This window comes from Lissotriton helveticus, chromosome 7, assembly GCF_964261635.1.
Source record: "Lissotriton helveticus chromosome 7, aLisHel1.1, whole genome shotgun sequence".
Classification (NCBI taxonomy): Eukaryota; Metazoa; Chordata; class Amphibia; order Caudata; family Salamandridae; genus Lissotriton; species Lissotriton helveticus.
In genome coordinates this window covers 520,172,338-520,194,169 of record NC_136068.1, presented here as the reverse complement: position 1 = coordinate 520,194,169, position 21,832 = coordinate 520,172,338, and the positions used below count along the sequence as shown (strand labels likewise).

At 41.1% G+C, this 21,832-nt stretch overlaps 1 long non-coding RNA gene across 1 annotated transcript in view; it reads right to left on the bottom strand.

Moving 5' to 3' along the window:
- LOC144766854 (uncharacterized) overlaps nt 1-21,832 on the bottom strand; it is a 114,890-nt gene that overhangs the window by 79,274 nt on the left and 13,784 nt on the right. The window contains exon 3 of the long non-coding RNA XR_013597957.1: nt 5,338-5,433. This is a non-coding gene — a long non-coding RNA (uncharacterized LOC144766854). The remainder of the gene's footprint in view (nt 1-5,337; nt 5,434-21,832) is intronic.

The following is a 21,832-nucleotide window of genomic DNA, read 5'->3' as shown; positions in this document are numbered from 1 at the left end:
AGGCTGACGGGACACGCTGCTTTGATACGGCCAGCATATTAACAGAATTTACCAATCACTACGAAGGGTTATATACCACCTCAGGGACCCCCAGTGTTAAGCTAGATGACTACTTAAATGACGTTACCCTTGGCTGGCTAAGTGATGCTCAGCGTAGATTTCTATGTGCACCATTTGAATTGGATGAAGTTCGCGAAGCCATAATGGAGTTACAATCTGGGAAGGCCACAGGAATGGATGGTATCCCCATCGAATTCTATAAAACTTATATTGATATCATGGCCCCTGTACTGCGGGAGGTTTATGAAGGATACTTGGAGGTGGGATCTCTCCCCCCGTCAATGAGGGAGGCCCTCATCATATCCCTGCTGAAACCAGATAAACCGGCCCAGCTATGCGGATCATACCGGCCGCTCTCTTTGCTCAATTGTGACCCCAAAATTTTGGCAAAACTTATTGCTAAACGTCTGACTTTGCTGCTCGAACATCTTATCCTCCGGACCAGTCTGGGTTTGTCCCTGGGAGAGCCACTTCCCATAATTTGAGAACCCTCTTCACGGTGATGAATAATGTTGCCTCTGAAATACCATTAGCAGCGGTTTTCCTAGACGCCATGAAAGCCTTCGACTCTATCGAGTGGCATTATATATTTGCGATCATGAGTCAAATGGGGTTCCCACCACTCTTTCTGTCTTGGATCCACCTGTTGTATCATTAACCGGGGGCCAAAGTGCTTATCAACGGCCAGATGTCACCGAGATTCTCGATTACTAGAGGGACGCGCCAGGGGTGCCCGCTGTCCCCACTCTTATTTGCCTTGGCCACAGAACCCCTTGCAGCACGTCTGCGTCAACATCACAACGCAATGGCCTTACAATGTAACATGCGGCAAATCCTTATCTCCATGTACGCAGAAGACATCAAGATGTATGTGAAGGACCCACAGAATAACTTGAATACACTCTTGCGAGAGTTTATTGTTTTTGACACCTATCTGGAGTTCAGATCAACTGGGGGAAATCCTGCATCTTTCCATTAACTGACTTAGTGGACCGCTTTCCGATGGACTTCTCGTTACAGTGGTGTGCATTTGAGCTCCGATATTTGGGGATCGGTATCACCAGGAATAAGGAAGAGCTCACGAGGCTCAACTACGGAGTGGCACTCACTCGCATAACTGACAAGGTAAATCGATGGATTAGGCTTCCGCTGTCTCTGGCAGGTAGGACATCGCTGATTGAGATGGTGATCTTACCCCAGCTATTATATCTGTTCCTGAACATCCCCTTTTTTCCGGGACAATATTTTTTCAAGGCCCTTCGGTCTGAGATGATTAGTTTAGTGTGGGGGGCAAACAGGCTAGACTGAAATGGGCTGTGTTAATAAGACCTTACTCGGCAGGTGGCTTTGACATACCTGATTTTTAACAATATTATATCAGCGCTCAGGCACACTATTTATATTTTTGGATACATCAACCTAAATATATGCCGCAGCTGGCAGCAGAGCATTGGCTTGTTCACCCAATACCAATAGAGGGCGCTATATACATGACCCTTCATGCCCGGGAACGCACTCAGACAACTGTAAATGCCACGATCACGGCGTGGCAGCGTATTGCGTGCCAATTTGAGACCCCTATACCATATTCGCCGCTGCTACCTCTAGTATATCATCCAGACATGTCCCTCTTGCAGGAAGCACTCTTTCATAAATGGCAGGTCCGCACGTCCATCAAACATTGGGGGGATCAGTATGAAAATGGAACATTCCGTACTTCTGACAGCATGCTTCGCGTTGCTCATTGCACGCCACTAGATGTATTCTTATACATCCGCCTTAAGCAAGGTGTTAGATCCTTGCATGTAGACTTTCCGGATGAACCCCCGCTACTTGCACCACTGCAGACACTCTTACAGCAACCGTCGCCGAGACGGCTAGTATCTCTGCTCTATCGCACCATACGCACTCAACAACATACTGAAGCTACACCATCCCGCTCAAAATGGGAGACCGAGCTAGGCACTCCCATAACGGACGAACAATGGGAATACTGCTGCTCGCAAACTGAAAGAATATCGGCCAGCAGCAGGTTGAGGATTATACACTATAAATATCTCCGCAGACTTTACCACACCCTGGTCAGTATGCACAAATACTGTCTTCGTGATAATGATAGGTGTGTCAGGTGCCAGGCTCCACAGGCCGATTTCTTACACTTGTCCTGGAGCTGCTCGGCAGTACACGATTTCTGGGAACATGTTTTTACAGCACTGAACCAAATGACCAATGTATGCATAGAAGACACACCACTGATTGCTTTATTGAGCCATGTTAAACATATCCCACTAGCATACCGCCGATACACGGCACTGGCATTGTTAATGGCTAAAAGGCGGGTAGCCTGTAGATGGAGCAGGGGTAGAGCACCTAAGTTTAAGGACTGGCTCAACGATCTGATACACTGCCAGGAGCAGTCTGCCCTGTATGCTGAGCTATTACCTATCACATACAGACCTAGGGACATATGGTCGCCACTAGTAGCTTACTTGCAGCTGAGGACCCAGGGCGGAGACAGCTAGTGCATCTATAGGTACAATACTGAGCATACTCCCTTAGATGTCAACACCTAAGTTGCCGGTGTGCCGTGTACATGGGCTACATGGCGGAGTCCCCCGTGGGGGTGTAATTGATAGTGGAGTTAGGGGACCCGGGAGGAGAATCTGCCTGCCTGCATGAGTACCAGCTATACATGAGGGGAGGTTAGTATATGCAATGCTGTTGGTGTGGAGAGCATAGCCGCGTGCCGACCTAGAGTGGCAAGAGATATATCTATGACATACCCACGACCTCTATTACTTTCCATTCTTTTGGATGTTGTGTTCTGTTGCTCCTGCTAGGTAAATGCCACAGTGCCTTTTAGTCCAATGCGACCGGCCTGAAGAGGTTGTAGGCGACTTGCTGTGTTATCATGTTTATGTTATGTACTTTTACTTTGTTTACTTGACGGAGACATTATGATGCTGCCAGCCAATACTGGTTGTAGGCACCCTTGGAACCTACCAATAAAGGTCTTTGAAACTTAAAAAAACAAAAACAAGTTTTGCTGTAGTGAATTGTGCTGATTAATTATTGCTTCTAAAATCCCTAACACTGATAATACGCATCTGATTGTATTTGTTTTTGTGTCTAAATTCATATTAATATCTGCTTTATTTGTATAAATTGGTGTTGGATTTTCTTAAACTCATGTCAATTACTTATCATCCAGGTTGGTACTCTGAAATGCCTAACACGTTTCTCTAGTAAAGCCTGACTGCTCTTTGCCACACTCCCAGGGCTGAGGGCTGAGCTAAGGATTTATTATTTTGAATCCAAGGACCATCCTAGGGGTATTGTGTTAGTATTGCATGTCGTGGCTTAACCAGCATCACAACATAATACTCCACTTTCCTACAGCCACTAAAAGCAACTCTTTACCATGCCATTATGTTGGTTCTAATTAAATCATTTATTGCTTTTTACAAAGTGGCAGCAGGACATGTAGTGCACCTTTGCTTCCCCAGTGTGTACAGGTTAATAAATCAATGGGGTGTGAGATATCACAAGACTTCTCGTCAACAGCGGATATTAACTGTATTATTGAAATGTCTAAAACACAGACGTGTACCCATGACAACAATCACTCCAAACATAGAATAATCCAAGTAGCACATCCATAATAAATCCTAAAACTATTTTGCAATTTTGTATAAACAGTGATATCTAGCAAATAAGATACTAAACAAAAAAATAGTGTTCTTCCTACACAATAAAATGTATTGTTCTGTATGTGCTCACTGAGCATCCAAGAGTAGATACTCTAATCACAAGCTATAATGAGGATCAAATCCCACTTTTATGCTCAGGACCAAAGAGTAGGGATCACAGAGAATGAAAAAGCCTGAGAGGTTGATTTGAAAACCAGTATACCCTAGTCCAATGCCCAATCCAGAATCCAGAATCACTGTTATGAATCGGAGTCACACAGCTCTAAACCCTGAAAGCCATCACTAACTTCAATCTTTGCTCCTTTTCATCCTGAGTAGAGGGCGGTCATTTGTTTAAACTCTTATTGAAGGCCCTTTGACTTAAAACTCAAATGAAAAAAATATTGAGACATGCTGCTCGAATTCTTCTTCAAAGATAAGGCTTGATCCCATTCAAGATGTTATTGTCTGACATATACTTTTGCCCACCCAGATGTGAAAGTGGGACTAATTTATATCAGTTTCGTTTTTATCTGGTATTGATATTCTGATTTAAGAATTCAACTATGGCCATTTTCATTTACACAGCTTTTTTGTGTAGCACAATCTATAAAAAAAAAAACTTCCAGGTGACTCCAGGCTATATAGTTATTTCACTGGAAGATGCAAGTGCTGGAGGGATTGTGTTCCTAGAAATAGAAAATTGTGATGCAGAAATGATGCACTATTTAAACAAGCCTTATCATGACCAACTATTGAGCATAGACCTGTAAAGAGAATTATGATCCTGGATTCACTTGTGGTGTTTATCAAGCATAAATGGCATGCACTACAAAGCCTAATGGTAATATAGCTGGGGGATAACGACAATATTCAGGGTGCCTAACAATGCAGAGGTTTAAAGGAGAGAAAAGAGCTGATACTGTATAGAGCAATGCTGGATCCCAATGTCACAGGACAAGCCAAAACCCTGGATAGAGATGCCAGGAAGCAGAGTAAACCGCGCAAGGAGCAATATCACAACAAGCCATTTGGTAGGTTATTAGGCAAAAGAAAGGAAACCAAGGTGTCTACATGCTGAATGAGTCCACGGACTACACACGGGTAAGGATTTGTTTCTATTACATTATCAATACATTTGGAAAGGGAGTGAAATGATAGAGCACAGATGGGGTGCACACATGTATCAGAAACCAAGTGGTGTGGCACAGTAGATTTACAGAAGTCTCAAATGTAGATCGACAAATCAAAGAACTTGTCTGGACTCCACTGAAGTCACAACAAAGGGATGTGGGAAAAAGCAATGCTATCACATAAAGTGGACAGTTAACACTCATTGTCCATCTGGACAGTGAGTCCAGAAAACAAAAAGCAGCTTTTGAAAACGTCATAGGTCATTCAACATCAATGATAGGCCCCTTGACCGTCGGTAAAATAAATCCCAATTAAGTAATAAACATGTGACCTGTTGCTCTTCCAAAACAAACCTACTCTCATCTTCCAATAGTCTGTTGGGGGGCATGATCATGGTCATACCACAAACGTAATGTCATAAGATGTTGTGAACGCAAATAATTATTTTACTCACCCCACTTTGTATTGTAATAGCAAGTATCCTTAGGAGGGGGACATGTACCAGGGAATGCAGCGAAAAAAGCTTGTTGGTAGCATTCGATCGCTTCACCTAAATGAGATAGGAGAGAGTTAGTGTGATGGAAGAGGAAAGAAGACAAAGGTAGAGATTGAAAGTGAGATCATGAGAAACATACCAGGACGCATCAAAGAAGGGAAGCAGATGGATTGAACTATGTAGCTATATGAGCAGAGCATAAGAACTAAAGAATTTTGGGTGGAGTATGAGTACAGATTTTCAGCATCTGTTTATATTACCATACTTCACACCCGTTTCCTTCAATTATCTTTTTTTTCTTTGCAGAGTTTTATATAGCGCGAACTAGACCCGAACCGAATCAGGTATCAGAGCGCTTTACATATTTTTCCAGTTACGTTACATTTTACGTTTCCAGTTACTTTCATTTTAGGCACGGGGAGATTAAGTGATGTGCCCAGAATCACAGGAGGTTTTGGCGTCGTTACCGAGATTCGAACCCAGATCCCCAGGTCCGAGGTCGAGCGCCCTAGCCTCTCTTTATCTCATGAGCCAAAGCAGATGGGTCAACAGATAGAGTGGGATGGAGGCACACGAAGGACAGCATTTCTTCTCTCACCATTCAATGTCAAAATAAATATTTCAGTGCTGCTGACAATAGTCTACCTGGTGCAATTTCCAGGAGATTGACTACAGTTTCTCTAGGCTCTGCTTACTGGCATCAGTTATAAGATATCTAAGGAACTGCTATAAAGAAAACTCAATTGTATTCATGGTACATTTTGGAACTCACTTCTAATTTATATCCGTTTATATTGAATTGTAAATTTCCCCAACTTGTATTTGCTTAAATAACAAAAACTCCAATTCTTTTTAATTAGATGCAGTAAAAAGCATTTAGATCGGCTCAGCTATTTCCACCAGGAACAGGCCTTTTTCCATTAGCAATTGTTTTCCAGGCATGTAACACACAGCAAGACCTGAATTGAGGAGGTGCTCCTTCCTGTGGGGTACAGCTAAGTACATAAAGCATACCATACCACAATTGTACCTCTTGCCAGAGGTACAAGACAGTGATCACAAGTACATTTAGTGATGGATGATATGCATTTTTTACACAGTCGTTGTAATGGCTGTTTAGTTATCATTTAGCCAGAGTTTCCATAGGAAGAGTATTTTTTGCTTTACTAATAACTTTGGCACCTTTTGACAAATCAGCACAAAAGTAATTTTACCACAGTTCCGTTCTGGAAAGTTTCTGGGTGATCTGTGACCAGTGGCTAAGAAAAAGAGGGAATCCAAAACTTTGATTCCTCATGTTATTTGCCATAAGAAAGTTTTAAAGCTGTACAGAAGAAACCACTGAACTCAATGAAATAAATGTTTACAAAAAGTTAGAACTTTATATAGAAAGTGTGCTTTTCAGTATTTGGAGTAAATCTGTTCAGCCATTTTATGAAAAGTGTGTTTAAAGGAGGATTCGATGTAGTCACAAAGAGGTTAGTTAGGTATATCTGGGCCCGTATTATAAATATGGTTGGTGTATTGTCTAAGTTTGGACCATTGCGCATCTTTCAACGGGTCCACCTGGCAGTGACCAGGAGAGTGCTCCCTAGGATGATAAATACACTGCCCCCAGAGTACCTGCAAAGTTGTGTTGCCAAGTTACCAGCGCATTCAGTGAAATACAGAGGGACTGCTTATAAGTCACTCTGTGTTTCACAGTGTAGGCAGGAGCCCACCTTGGCTTTGAAGAGAGCACTGAAATCCCCATGAAGGTGGGTGCAGTAAGTGACTGCACCCACTTGCAGGGGGATATCTGGGGCTTCCATAGGACCCTCTTCCCCACTTCCACTTGCCCTGAAAGTGTACCACATTTTTGTGGTGTAATCTCAGTGCACCTCCTAAGTGTCACTTCGCCATTCAAATAGGGACTACCCACTCATGATAGCTTTGGTGTTGTGTGTGTGCCAGCACTATCAGTGTTACAGAAATTGCTGCACAAGGGTCAATAACCCCTTCTGTAATATCTGAATCCCCTGGGGGGATACAGAACAGGTACAACCCCTGTTATGAGCTGTGACACTAAATATAATATGTCTCCTGGGATATGTATGGTTTATCCAATTTAAAGGCTACTAGTCAATCTTGGTTGGCTGGCTACAAGATGGACAGTAAGTTGTAGCAGGCCTTACAGGGCTCATTGAAATGTATGACATTGAAAGCCTGCTTTGGAGGGTCACAAAAAGAGCACATATAAAGGTTGATAGCACATTTCAATCACAATATAAATCACTTGATGGAGGTACCTTACTCATTTTTGGAATTGTGGTATGTTCTAAGGTGATTTTACCCTGTGACACGTGCTGATCTTGGGTTTCGAGGAACCATTTTTGAGAGAAAACTGGCTTCCCTTATGATTTTTTCATAGAGATGAAACAACAGATCTTTTTATACATCATAATTTAGGCTAGTCAAGTGTTAACCTGTGTGTTAATGTGTGTTCACATATATTCACAAAGGATGCACGTCGTGTAAGTAAGTATAATGATTCGTTTTTCAAAGTATTCCTGTTTGTTTTCTTAATTTATACTTATCCCAAGAGGCCTTTAATATGCCCCATGTTAAACGTGACGTCTCTTATATATTACTTTCACATTTTTGTTCTTGCTGCAGAAGCAAGTTAACATGTTCTGGTTAGATGCATACTTTATTGTTAGCCTTTATGAAGGTCAGGGATAGGTGTTTTAATTGGGATAGTTTGTCGTTTCGCCTTGGGTATGAGAAGATGGCTCCTGTACCAGTCCGTGCACACTTATGGTACATCCAAGGTCAAGCAGCTAAATGCTCCTTATGGTCGAAGATGTGAAAGAAAGATTCTTATATGGTTCTTGGGTATTCTGCATTGGTCGGAAGGAGTTTTGGGTGAAAATAAAGGTCAGATTTATCATAACACACAGTGCAGCAATCCACCTTACTGCGCTGCGCGAAAGGGCAGGAATGTGCCATAGTTAACATGATACAGGGCATTCCTGTCCTTTCCTAGCGTTGGCACACTTTTGGCTGCCTAGCACCAATGCAGGCACTCTTGCACTATGCTGCAAGGGTGCCTGCATTGCAAGCAGGATTGTTTTGTGTAGAAAGGGACACCTTCCTGCACAAAAACAATTTTCTCTTTCTAATTGTGCTGCAGAACGCAACACACTTAGAAAGAAGAATCAACGAGGGAAGGCTGAGCATTTTGATCCAATTCCAGGGTCACCAGTGTTGGTAAATCTGGGAATGCAACAAAATCCATGGGTGAATGCTTGGAAACACCTTGCTCTACGCATGGAATGCCTCCCTGGGGCATAGTTATGCAAGGCAGCAATTTACGCTGCCTTGCGTTACTCCACATTTATCAAGCCACTCAGTGCCATACAAGGTGGCTTTGTGTGGCTAGATAAATCTGATTAAGGTTTTTGCGTCACCGTTACGACCCCTTGTGTAGTGCAAGGGTTACGCAAAACTATAATAAATTTGTCGTCAAATGTTTTAATTGTGTGTCCTTAGTGTTAGTTATACAGACTATTGAGCTATTACTTTACTTCCAAGCCTGATTGTAAACCTTAACTAGGTTCAACTTTAAACTCCTTATGATTGGCACCTGTTGCTAGATGTCTTTCCCATGCTGATTAGGTACTTTAGCTTAGATTTAGGAAAGTTTCTTTAAGGAACTGAAGCTAGCTTGCTTGCATTTATAGCTATCTTGATTGATTCATGTTTGCATTTGCTCAACTATATTTGAATTTGAATATTGATTTGATTGACTAATTGAATGGTAATCTTACTAATGAGAAGTTGAATGGAAACATGTACCATGACTAATTTGATAATAATCCTGATGGTTTGAAACTACTACTCTGTGTTGTTCATGTGGACCCAAATAAATGTTACTGTACCTGGGAGGTATTCATTGTTGATTGCTCTCAAGCTTTACACCGCTGATGAAAACCAATGATCCAGTCGACCAGTAGCAGAACTGAGGTTTACAGATGCACCTGAGGTCCATTAGGTGCAGAAAATCGCACTCCATCAGTTGGTACAAAAAAAAGAGGATATTTTTTCAGAGGTTCAACGACATTGAAATTGACCCCAGAGAAAGTTAGAATTAGCCCCAGCCCAGTCCAAGTTCCTGAAGACCATGGTCCAGTTCGGAGTATCGGCAGGGGTCTGGTATTCCTGAGCGGTTACAGTATCCTAGGTTTGAGTATCAGTAGGGGTATAGAACGCTGATTTGGATTGTCAAGCTTTACTGTATTTGTGTCACAGAGTTGTGTCCATTTTGAGTCCAAGGGGGTTGCATGCTGGGCTTTAGTATCTATGCCCTACTTTGTATGTGTTACTTGTATTTGAATACTGGGATGGAAGTAGATACCCTCAAAAAGTCTACTCGGTGTCGTTAGTGTAAGTGTGAGCTGTGTAAAAGAGAGTATAGATAGAACTCTAACTGGATGTCTAGTGATGGTCAAATGCAAACTATGAATCTGATGCTATTCGAGAATGCAAGATGCAAATACCCCAGAATCCAAATGTACCCTAAGCCCCAATGATGCAACAACACATGGGAAAGCTAAGTTTGAATGTGACCCAAGCTCATAGAGTAAACATGAGTACATTTGCAACCCACTTTCCAACAGTTTATGACATTTGCCATTTCTGGAGGCTTAGGGTCTGACCAGTCGCAATGACTGTGTCCTAGAGGGAAGGAAGATTGCATACTTGGTGCTGTCTATGAGGTAGACCAAAGTGGCCCATTTATAAACAGTGAGGTGAGTGTCCACCAAGTATTCTTTTTAATAGACTCAGGAGCTTCCTATTCTATAGTGAGGGCAGTAGAAGTACCAAAGCTGCCCCTCGCTGGAAAACAAGTCCTAGTTGTAGGTGTTACAATTAAATAAATCATAAATTCAATTTCAGTTAAAGTTCCTATAAATATAGATCCCTTATAAGCTAAGGTTGAATGTGACCCAAGCTCATAGAGTAAACATGAGTACATTTGCAACCCAATTTCCAACAGTTTATGACATTTGCCATTTCTGGAGGCTTAGGGTCTGACCAGTCACAATGACTGTGCCCTAGAGGGAAGGAAGATTGCATACTTGGTGCTGTCTATGAGGTAGACCAAAGTGGCCCATTTATAAACAGTGAGGTGAGTGTCCACCAAGTATTCTTTTTAATAGACTCAGGAGCTTCCTATTCTATAGTGAGGGCAGTAGAAGTACCAAAGCTGCCCCTCGCTGGAAAACAAGTCCTAGTTGTAGGTGTTACAATTAAACAAATCATAAATTCAATTTCAGTTAAAGTTCCTATAAATATAGATCCCTTATTAGAGGAACATCAATTTGTAATGCAAGCCCAGTCAATCAATTGGGAAAGGATCTACTCTGTAACCTTAATTGTGGGATCTAATGCATGGTGGAGGGTGTAGAGCTTCAGACAAACTATGGAGTTCTAGACTTTAAATTGAAAAAGACAGAAATCAACAGTTAGTGTTTTCCATTATGTTGGCCAAAGAGGACTTGCCCCTGACTTAAAGGATACTGTGAGAACAGAAGTTTGGGAAACCCCGGTCCGACCCGGAAAGTATGTGGTCTGTGGTGAGGCTATCACTGGGAGATGCTTCGTGTGGAGGGCTCTGCAGCAGCACCAACCCTGGTGTTTCTTAAAACTCTTGGCAGCATCCAGATGCTGCGGCAGCCACAGGTGCTCATTCTGCTACTGGGGCTGAAACTACAAGACCTCCAAAGGAATGGGCAGCCATGTCTATGGAGCCCATTATCTTACAAGACAACAGAAAAAGCCTATAAATGTTTTGACAAAACGTCTGGCTAAAACCCTTTCTCAGGCTAACCTGACAGAAAGAAAAATATGACCTTTTGGATGGGAAATGATCAACAGAATGTAAGGAGCAGGCGATGGATGTGAAGTCTGCAGTCTCCCTTGGAGCCTTTTTAGGAAGTTTGTACCCAGTTATTGAAAAGGAGCCTAAAGGAGGCAGTGAACCAGTGATTATGTTGCCTGTGCTCTCGATTGTTGAGAAGGAGCTTTTTCTAAACAATGCTAGCCCTAATAACATTTTTTAATGTGGACCGGCTTAGACATTTCAATAAAGGAAATTATCACAGATTCAGTGGACCTTATGTTGGGGTGTAAAGAGTTCCATAGTTTGGCTGCTTGAACAGAGAAGGATGTGCCACCCATGCATTTTGTCTTGTATGTTGGGATTTTGAGACAAGATGCTCCTTTAGAGCAGAGGTTCCTTTGTTGAATCTGTTTGGTGATTTTATTCCTGATGAAGAGTGGTCCCATTCCATGTATTGCTCTGTGGGTGATACAAAGCAGCTTGAACGTGGATCTTCCAGCAACCGGTAACCAATGCAGGGCTTTCAAGGCAGGGGAGATGTGGTCTCGCGGTTTGATATGCAAGAGTAGTCTGGCAGCCGAGTTCTGAATCCGTTGTAGTCATTTCATGGTCGTTAAAGGTGATCCGTGGTGCAGGCTATTGGCGTAATCGAGTTTGGACAGAACAAGGGAGATGGTAGCTTGGACCTTGTGTGGAAATCCCAAATGAGGTAACATTCGTTGCAGCTTTTTATTGTAGCAAAGCTTGATCTTGCTAGTTTATCCACTTGGGCATTCATCAACAGCTTGGAGTCCATGGTCATTCAGAGGTTTCTTACTTCCTTCGATACTTTAGGCAGTGATCCCAGTTCATTAGGCCATGCGGCAAGCGGGTTGTAATGTTTCTAATCGCCACACGTGAGTATTTCAGTTTTTTAAGCATTCAATTTGAGATGGCTCCAGGTCATCCACTGATCCACGGCTCTGAGACAGCTGAAAATTGGTGATGTTCTAATGTCTTTGGGGCATTCCAGTTGAAGGAGTATTTGCGTAGTTATAGCACGTGAGGTGAAATTTATTGATCAGTACTGATAATTACTTCATGTAGCTGTTGAAAAGCATGGGCGAGATGATAGAACCTTGAGGGACTCCTGCTTTTGTGGAGTATGGTTTGGACGAGAAAGGTGGGGTATGGATTACATTAGTTCAGTTTCGAAGGTAGGATGCTATCCAGTCTAAAGCAGTTCCTTCTATGCCGGCTTCATAGAGTCTTTGTTTCAGAGTGTCATGGTCAACTGTGTCAAAGGCAGCTGAGAGGTCCAATAGGAGTAGCGGAGCAACCCCGTTGCGGTCAACTGTATTCTTTAGGTCATCCCAGATGGCAAGGAGGGAAGATTCAGTGCCTCTTCCCGGACGGAATCCTCTTTGAAAGTCTGAAAGTATGTCATTCTCTTCAATGAATTGTGACATCTGAGCGAATGCTGATCTTTCTACCAGTTTGCCCAGGAACGGTCCATTTTGTAATGGGTCTGTAGTTGTCAGGGTTCAGCAGGTCCAAGTTTGTTTTCTTCAGTAAAAGGCGTATGCCTTAGTTTTTGAGTTTTTCTGGAAATATTACAGTAGTTAAGGAATCGTTGATGATTCTTCTTACTGGAGTGGCAGCAGAGGTTGTTAAAAGAATTGCCTTGGAAGTTTGTGGCGGACAGGGGTCAGAAGGGCTGCCGGCAGGCCTGCTTGCTTTGACCAGGTCCATCAATTCATCGTGTGAGATGTGTTGGAAGGAAAGGAGAGGCTTGATTAGAGCATTCTTGGATTGTTGTTTTGTACAAGGGTTAGTGCTGGTGCTTTGTTTCTGTTTTAAGTACGATTCCAGTGTGTCTGCTTTGTCCTTGTAATGATTTGCCAGTTTGTCTGTGAAATCTTGAGTAACAGGATGAGTTCCTTCTACGCAATTTGGTTTGCGAAATTCATTGAGTATTTTATAGAATTCTTTATTTGCACATTTAGCGTTTTGAATTCTGTCTGAATAGTACCTTTTCTTAGCTTTTTGATAGCCGACTTGTATAATCTGTTAATTTTCTGTAGGTGAAGTTTGTCTTGTTTGGCATTTGTTTTGAGCCAGGTACTTTACAGCTTTCAAATTTGTTGTTTTGTGTCTTTTATTTCTATGTTTGTCCAAGGCGCTTTTTTTCTTTTGTTCTGTTGTGTGGTTTTGAGTGGTATTAGGATGTCAAAAGCTTCCTGTAGCCACTCATATAGATTTTGAACAGAATTTATGCTTTCCAGATTTGTACTGGATGTTAGTTGTGTTTCCAAGTGTTCCAAATTGAGTGTGTGTATATAATAAGGAGATATCTTTATATAAACTTAAGGGGCTTAGTAAATAGATACAGGGGGGAAATGATTTGGTCCTTGGTAACAGAATGGCTGAAGGGTTGAAAAAAATGGGGGAGGGGAAAAATCAGAGGGCTTAGCTGGTCAAGCAACTGTTATCCTGTTTTTTTATAAAACACATATGGATTTTATATTTGTTGCATAGTTTTCTGATATCAGGAAAGATTGATTTGCACTTTAACTTGGGGTATATGCCTATTTATGATAATGATTGAATTACCTGATTTTTTGATCATATGATTAGTATATTTATGACTTTTTTTATAATCCTGTCTTAAAAATGTGGTATTTAATGCTTTATGAAATCAATAAAAAAATATATGTTTTAAAACTTCAGAAGGGTTCAATTCACTATTGATACTCCACTCACAGCAATAGTAGGGAAAGCTTAGGACTTTGCAGGGGTTATATTTACTATTCCCACTCCAGTCACCACAAAGGTAGGGAAAATGTTGGACTGCGGAGAGGTTAAATTTACTATTCTCACTCTAAACAGCACAACAGTCAGAATGTGCTGGACTTCAGGGAGGTTAAATTTGTTACTCCCACTCCAAATAGCATAACAGTATGGAAAGTGTTGGACTTAGGAGGAGATTGATTTACTATTCCCACTTCAAACAGCACAACAGTAGGGAAGGTGTTGTACTTCGGAGGGGTTGCATATACTATTCAGAGGGCACAATTTTGTATTCCCAGTATTGTCTGTTCAACTGTAGGGAAAGTGTTGGACTTCAAAGGGGTAGGATTTAGTATTCCCACTCCAGTCTCTACAACAGTAAGGAAAGTGTTGGACTTCAGAGGGGTTACATTTATTGTTCTCACTGCAGTCAACGGTAGGCAAAGTACTTCACATAACATATTAGAATAACCCTACTAATTTAGAAATAATATTGAACTCTTAATCTGACGTTATTCATTAACATTAATATCTCTCTCTCTATATATATATATATATATATATATATATATATATATATATATATATATATATATATATATATATATATATATATATATATATTTATGGATATTTTTATCCGAATAAAGATCATTTGACTTGACTTTATATAAATATACACATATATATATCCAAGAATACTCTCCTTCCCTGGTCAACACCTGGAATGGAAGAGCACGGACCACACGATTCTTGTTAAATACCGCTTAGTTTTATTTTAGGCATCTCTCACAAACAAACGGCAGCCATTACGCGTTTCATCCCTCCTGGGGGACTTGATCACATGACGCAATTCTACCAATGGCGGTATTTTAAATAGGTTACACTTTTTTTCTCTTTTTTTGTTTTTAACAGTCATTTTGATTGGAAGAACATACTACAAGTGATTGCTGTGCAAATTAGTGCTGTGCATTACCCTTAAGATCCATTGTTTAAAATACACATAGACTTCCATTATATCTGTATGAATACTATTAGTTAATTAGCAAAAAGTGGTACTTGATTTTCTTAATTTTCAAGCATAGTGGGTATTTGTTTCTTGCAATTCATTGGTATGTGTTTGTGTTTTCCACCTATGAATGCACCACATGAATTCATAAATATACATACATAAATATATAAATATAAATAGATTACAAATAAATAAATCTATATAAAAAATATATAAGTATAAATGCTGATACATTTCTATAAATACATTCATAAATATGTATTATAAATATTGTAAACATCAACACATTTAAAATCGTCATTATAAATATGTAGTTTAAATTCATGTTTAAGTAATTTCATGTGAAATACATTTGTGGACTCTAAACCACTGTATATTATCAACCTACATTTAGAAACCACCTATACTAAAGCCACAATACTTGGATAAATCCAAACTTTTGCTATGGTTGGATGTAGTCTGTGCAAACAATAGCAAAGATGTGCAAATGTCCATGTGAAGAAAAAAGTGCAAAGTGTGCAAAGTTAAAAAAACGTGGTAGTAAAAAAATATGTATACATGTGTATCAAGGGAATTCATTATATAGGTATATGTACAAAAAACGGCAGTCTTCGTTGTTATAATTGGCGAAATATCCTATGTGTTGTCCTAATAATTCTCACTTTATTTATCTATACTCTAATTTATTTTGTTTTATTTTATTTTATTTTTATTCTTATTGTTTTTTATCTCTAGTTTATGTTTTATTTCACTTTTATTGGATTTTTTCACAACAAATTAGTTATTTATATCAATGACTGGACAATCATAGGAATCTTGGTGACTAAATTTATCGGGCAACTAGAAACTAACTCATAGACCTGCATGCAGCTTCTCCGAGCTATTAACTTCATTAGGATGCTTACTATTCAAATTAAGAATAATGCATCTCTTGTCGCCTGAGTGTTTTTTCCCTGTCCCCTCCTCGTTTGTTTCTGGGGACCGAGTCTATGATGAAGTATTTAAGTTCTTTGGGATCGCCCTCATGTTTCTCTTGAAAGTGGCGCGCCACTGGGTAAGCCTGATCATGGTTCTTAATTTCACGTATGTGTTGGAGTACCCGTTTATGCCCTGGTAAGATAGTACTGCCAATATATCTCATTTTGCATGGGCACTCCAACACATACACCACATGATCGGTTTTGCAGTTTAGGGATTTAATAATTTCCTTGTTTGGCCCTCCAAAGGGTGTAGAGTAACTTGTGGTGGTTATTCCATGTTGTCAGAGTTTAAATAAACCTTACATTTGTAAAAGCCTTGTCTTTGTGACAACCAAGTTCCCTTGGGTTGTGTGCCACATGGGTCATTATCCATCAAAGTGCCTTTCATAGCTACATATATATGTTTTCCAATGTGCTTTGCGCTTAGGAAGTCACTCGACAGCACCTAGTGACATGCAGCTCCCCCTTATGCCTCACATTTAAACATTCTTGCTGACGCGTCTCAGGGCAGCAGCCCCTTCTTCTTGGGCAGCAAGGCATGCATTGAAAAGTGCATCTGTGTTCATTTACTTACTTTATTCATCAAGTATGACACACGCCCCAGGGGAGCGTGTAACAACTGCCTTGTGGGACATTGAGTCCGAGATGCAGGAAATGTCCCATATTTATGTCCTTTAGTAAGGGCAAACAGTGAATCGCTACCTACGAAGGTTCTTAATGACTTTTTAATGCAAGCCAGATGCCTTGAACACTAAGAGCATTCTGAACAATTGGTGGTGGTCCCATCCTCCTAGGACCACCCCAAGCACAGTTATGGGCACAAAATTCAATCCCAACCAAAGGCCCTGCAAAGCATTATGGGACAATATTCTAGGGTGCAGTGAATATTATAGTATCCAATATCAAAACATTCCTCAAGGGGCAGGCTCTTGGGCCCAGCTGAGAGCTAACACTATAATATTCACTTAACTCTAGAATCTCGCCCCATAATGCTTTGCTGGCCCTTTGGTTGGCATTGTATCTTTACCCATAACTTTGCTTGGGGTGGTCCTAGGAGGATGGGACCACCACAATCATCGAGCATGATATGCTCTTTGTGTTCAAGGCACCTGCTTGGTCCTCCCCTTAGGTTAGGGGGACCTCAAAATCATCACCTCTCTCATTGACTTATATTTTTCCACAGCTCACTTTGTGAATTGGTTATATGCTTTGTAGCATGTAAAGGTAAAATTGTTTTGTCAATGGAATGTGGGTGTAGTATCATATTCCAGAGTTTTTGCATTAGCTTGTTGTTGTGTAATAATAAAGATTTTAAACAGAAATCTCACATACCTTTAGTAAATTATCTTTGCTTACATATAGTCATCTAATGAAAATGTAGCAAGCAGTGCCTCTAACTAAACAATAAATAATTCTATCTTTACATGCTAAAATGCATATAGTCATCTCACAAAAGTGAAAATGAAAAATAGCAAGCAGTGAGAGACCTGATGATTTTGGGGTCCTTCTTAACCTAGGAAGATGATCAAGCAGATGTCTTGACCACAGAGAGCACATCATGCTGAAATGATTCAGTGGAGGTCCTATCCTCCTAGGACCACCCCAAGCACAGTTATGGGCAAAAATACAATCCCAACCAAAGGCCCTGTTCTGGAGTGCAGTGAATATTATAGTATACAATATCAAAACATTCCTCAAAGGGCAGGCTCTGGGGCTCAGCTGAGAGCTAATACTATAATATTCACTAAACTCTAGAATCTCGCCCCATAATGGTTTGCTGGGCCTTTGGTTGGCATTGTATTTTTGCCCATAACTTTGCTTGGGGTGGTCGTAGGAGGATGGGACCACCACAATTGTTGAGCATGATATGCTCTGTGTGTTCAAGGCACCTGCTTGGTCCTCCCCCAGGTAAGGAGTGACCCCCAGAATCATCACCTCTCTCATCGACTGATATTTTTCAAAGCTAACTTTTGTGAAATGGTTACATGCTTTGTAGCATGTAAATGTTAAAAAAAAATATCAATGGAATGCGGGTGCAGTAGCTTTTTCCAAAGTTTATGCATGCACTATACCATCCTGTATTAATAAAAGTTTTAAACAGAATTCTCACATACTTTTAGTACAAAACAAAATATATATATCTTTGCATGCTTAAATACATATAGCCATCTCACAAAAATGAAAATAATAGCAAGCAGTGCCTTTAATTAAATAATAAATTATTCTATTTTTACATGCTAAATTGCATATAGCCATCTCACAAAAGTGAAAATGAAAAATAGCAAGCAGTGAGAGACGTGATGATTTTGGGATCCTTCCTAACCCAGGGAAAGGATAAATCAGATGCCTTGAACACAAAGAGCACATCATGCTGAAATAATTTGGTGGTGGTCCCATCCTCCTAGGACCACCCCAAGCACATGTGTGGGCAAAAATACAATTCCAACCAAAGGCCCTGCAAAGCACTATGGGACAATATTCTAGAATGCAGGGAATATTATAGTATCCAATATCAAAACATTCCTCAAGGGGCAGGCTCTGGGGCTCAGTGTAGAGCTAATCCTATAATATCCACTAAACTCTAGAATCTTGCCCCATAATGCTTTGCTGGACCTTTGGATGGCACTGTATTTTTGCCCATAACTTTGCTTGGGGTGGTCCTAGGAGGATGAGACCACCACCGAATCGTGTGTTCAAGGCATCTGCTTGCCCTCCCTCTAGGTAAGAGGTGACCCAAAAATCATCACCTCTCTCATTGCCTGATCTTTTTCAAAGTTCTCTTTTGTGAATTGGTTATATGCTTCAGAGCATGTAAAGGTAAAGTTGTTTTGCGAAAGGCATGTGGGTACAGTAGGTAACTCAATTGCGCAGCGGAATTCTTGCATGAGTTCCGTGTTTTAGTTATCAAATCTCCACAACTTACAAATTCATTGCCCAAGGTTAATGAGAATCTGCTGCAGATATATACTGCCTCCAGGCAGTAAGGAAGTCTGGGGCATGTGGTAAGGCACCTCATGAGACCACGATCAATGAGGCGTCCTGCACCAAGGGAAATTGCTGCAGATATGTACTGCCTCAAGCTGAAAGGAAGTCAGGAGTATGTGTTGTCCAGCCCTGTGATGCCACAATCAATGAGGCGTCCCACGCCATGGGAATCCGCTGCAGGTCTGAACTGCCTCCAGTCAGTAATTGAAGTTTGGGGCATGCGGTAAGGTGTTGCGTGAGGCCACAATCAATGAGGTGTCCCGTGCCATGGGAATCCGCTGCAGATCTGTACTGCCACCAGGCAGTAAGAAAGTCCGGGGCATGTGGCCCCGGCCCCCTTGAGGTCAAACAAGCAATGAGGCATCACCACCACGAATCACTGGCCGAGAAACCAATGTGGCCCTAATAATGTTCCTGTCATAAACGTATTTTTTTATTGTACCAAAATTTAAAAAGCAGGTCACATAGCCTTCAGGAAGCGCATCGTATGGAATGTAATCGCCGCCTAACAGTGCCAATCACATTTGTTACAAGCCAATATTTGATAACATGATGTCATGGCAACTTTCCCCAAAAGCAATCAATAATTCAAAATTGCTGATACACATTATGAAGCATGATATTGCTTCATAAAATGCACATAACATCTCAAATGAGCAGTGCCCACTTCTTCCAGTGTTCATATTTTGCCTTATAGTGACTCTCTTGTTACATTTACAGGGATTGCAAGTAGATATTCTTTCAAAAGAGCCAACATATTTCAGGGATGTCAGCAACACGTCCAGTTGTTCAATGAAATATAAGAGATCTTTCAGACACATTCCAAGTGTGGGTATGTGACTTCTCTCCTAACGTTCAGCAACTGCTCTCTTTGCCAATAACAATGCTGATGCAATAGGCTTTGAGTTAAATCTGCATTAGTTTAAGCCACCCTAGCAGGGCCAGCTTTGGTTTGGTTTGAATGGTATTATGAGATTTGTCATAGTAGAAATAGTTTACCCCACTGATTGTCAGAATTGATATATACCAGGAAACGTCCATGTCAAGCGCAGAAAGTCTGGTGCGGTCAATGCTGACAATTTTAATTTTCTCAGAGGCAACTTTTCCACAAACTCAGTGAAATGTGGTAGGCTTTATGCAAATATCTAAAATGTATCAGGCCCAGCCTACTATTTGGCAATAGTTCTCCAATTTCCGCACAACAGTATGTCCATTTCTGTTCTGATGGTGGATTTGTTAGCTGTGTGTTCCATTTCACTTTTAGGTTGGTCTTACACACGTGTACTGATTCATGAGCAGTGTTATATAGGATTATGAGCAAACATCTGGGTATTTTGGCATTTAGCATTTCCTTAAAGGGCTAAAATCCAAGAGGTTCTTGAGAAAAGCCTGGGGCCACTGATTTACTAGCTACACAGAGACTATGGTCCTTACATACAAACATGGGGAGTGTAAAAAAGATACCATCTTTATAAAAACCTCCACATTTAACAACGTGTAATTTAGTCCTGAACTAGGGTGACTGGCATGTCTCAGGTCCTAAAAGTGGTAGTTCAGGTGAATAATTCAGATGGAGGCTTGCTCTGCTTCTTGTTGTGTCCCAGGCTCTGAAGGGGACAACCTATGATGTAAACTCCAAGATATATTGAGGGCAATCTTACAAATTAGTTCTGCCAATAGGATCTGTTTGCCGCAGCCTTCCTTTGAATACCAGATTTGGCATATATGGTTGAAGGTGTAGCCAACAGTAAGTAAAATGCACCTATACACAAAAAGGGTACAGCTCAAAGTCAGGAGAGCAAAGCTGCCCTGTTGGTATGGTAGGGTTGGTATCTCCTATGCAAAAAGTGGACTATTAGTTGGAGTGGTTGTGAGACCTCACCAGGTAATAATGCCACTATCCCGTATCAGGTCCAGTTAGGTTGCTCTGAATGAAACCTTAGCTCAGTCCTGGGTAGCTGTGGCATAAAGGTCAGGCTTAACTCAAAGGAAAACAAGTGTAAAGCATTTATCTGGACCAAAATAGTTATTAGGTTAGAGGCGCGACACAGTAAAAACCCCTCTCCAAATTAAGAAAATGGTCTATATTTTTATCTTTAAATAAACACCAACATGACAAAAATCAAATGAAGAGAACCACATTTTTGATAAATCATTGAAATTGACTCAAAAAGTTTGATAAATTATTGCAGTTCACCTGTAGTGATAGCCTATGAACTTAAAACGCGAAGGTCAGTGCTAAAGTCAGAGTTTCAAGCCCAACTGCTATGACACGCGGGTCGGATGCTAGGGCCAGGTTAATTCCGGTTGAAGTTTTACCTTTACACTTAGACATTTTTCTGGTTCTTTTTCTCATCAACAGGCTCATCAGCTGGTTCCTCTGTAAAATATGTCCAGCATTGGATTTGACGTCAACGGACAGGGGAAGTCCAATGGTCCGGGGCAATCTTGGTGTTTGACTGGTGTTTGAGGCTACCTATGAACCAGTAAAGTAGTGGCAGTGTATGAGCCCTGGTTTCGTGCCAGAAACTGTTCTCGTTTAGCTTTAAGCTCACAAGTTGCAGTTTGGTGGGGAGAAAGAGGACACTCTAGCACAAGCAAGGATCCAGCATCTAAGGGGCACCTCTCGGGTGCTAGAACTTGATCTCATGGCTGCACCAGCAGAGCCCAGGGCAACTCCAGTGGTAACTGGGTAGCTGGGCCCTTGGCAGGTACAGGGCTTATTTTAGCTTTTGTGTCCCTATAGCTTAACAAGAGGCAAGTCAAGGAGCCTTGGAGTCCACTCACTGGCCCTTTTGGACAAGTGAAGGCAGGTCCAGCCCT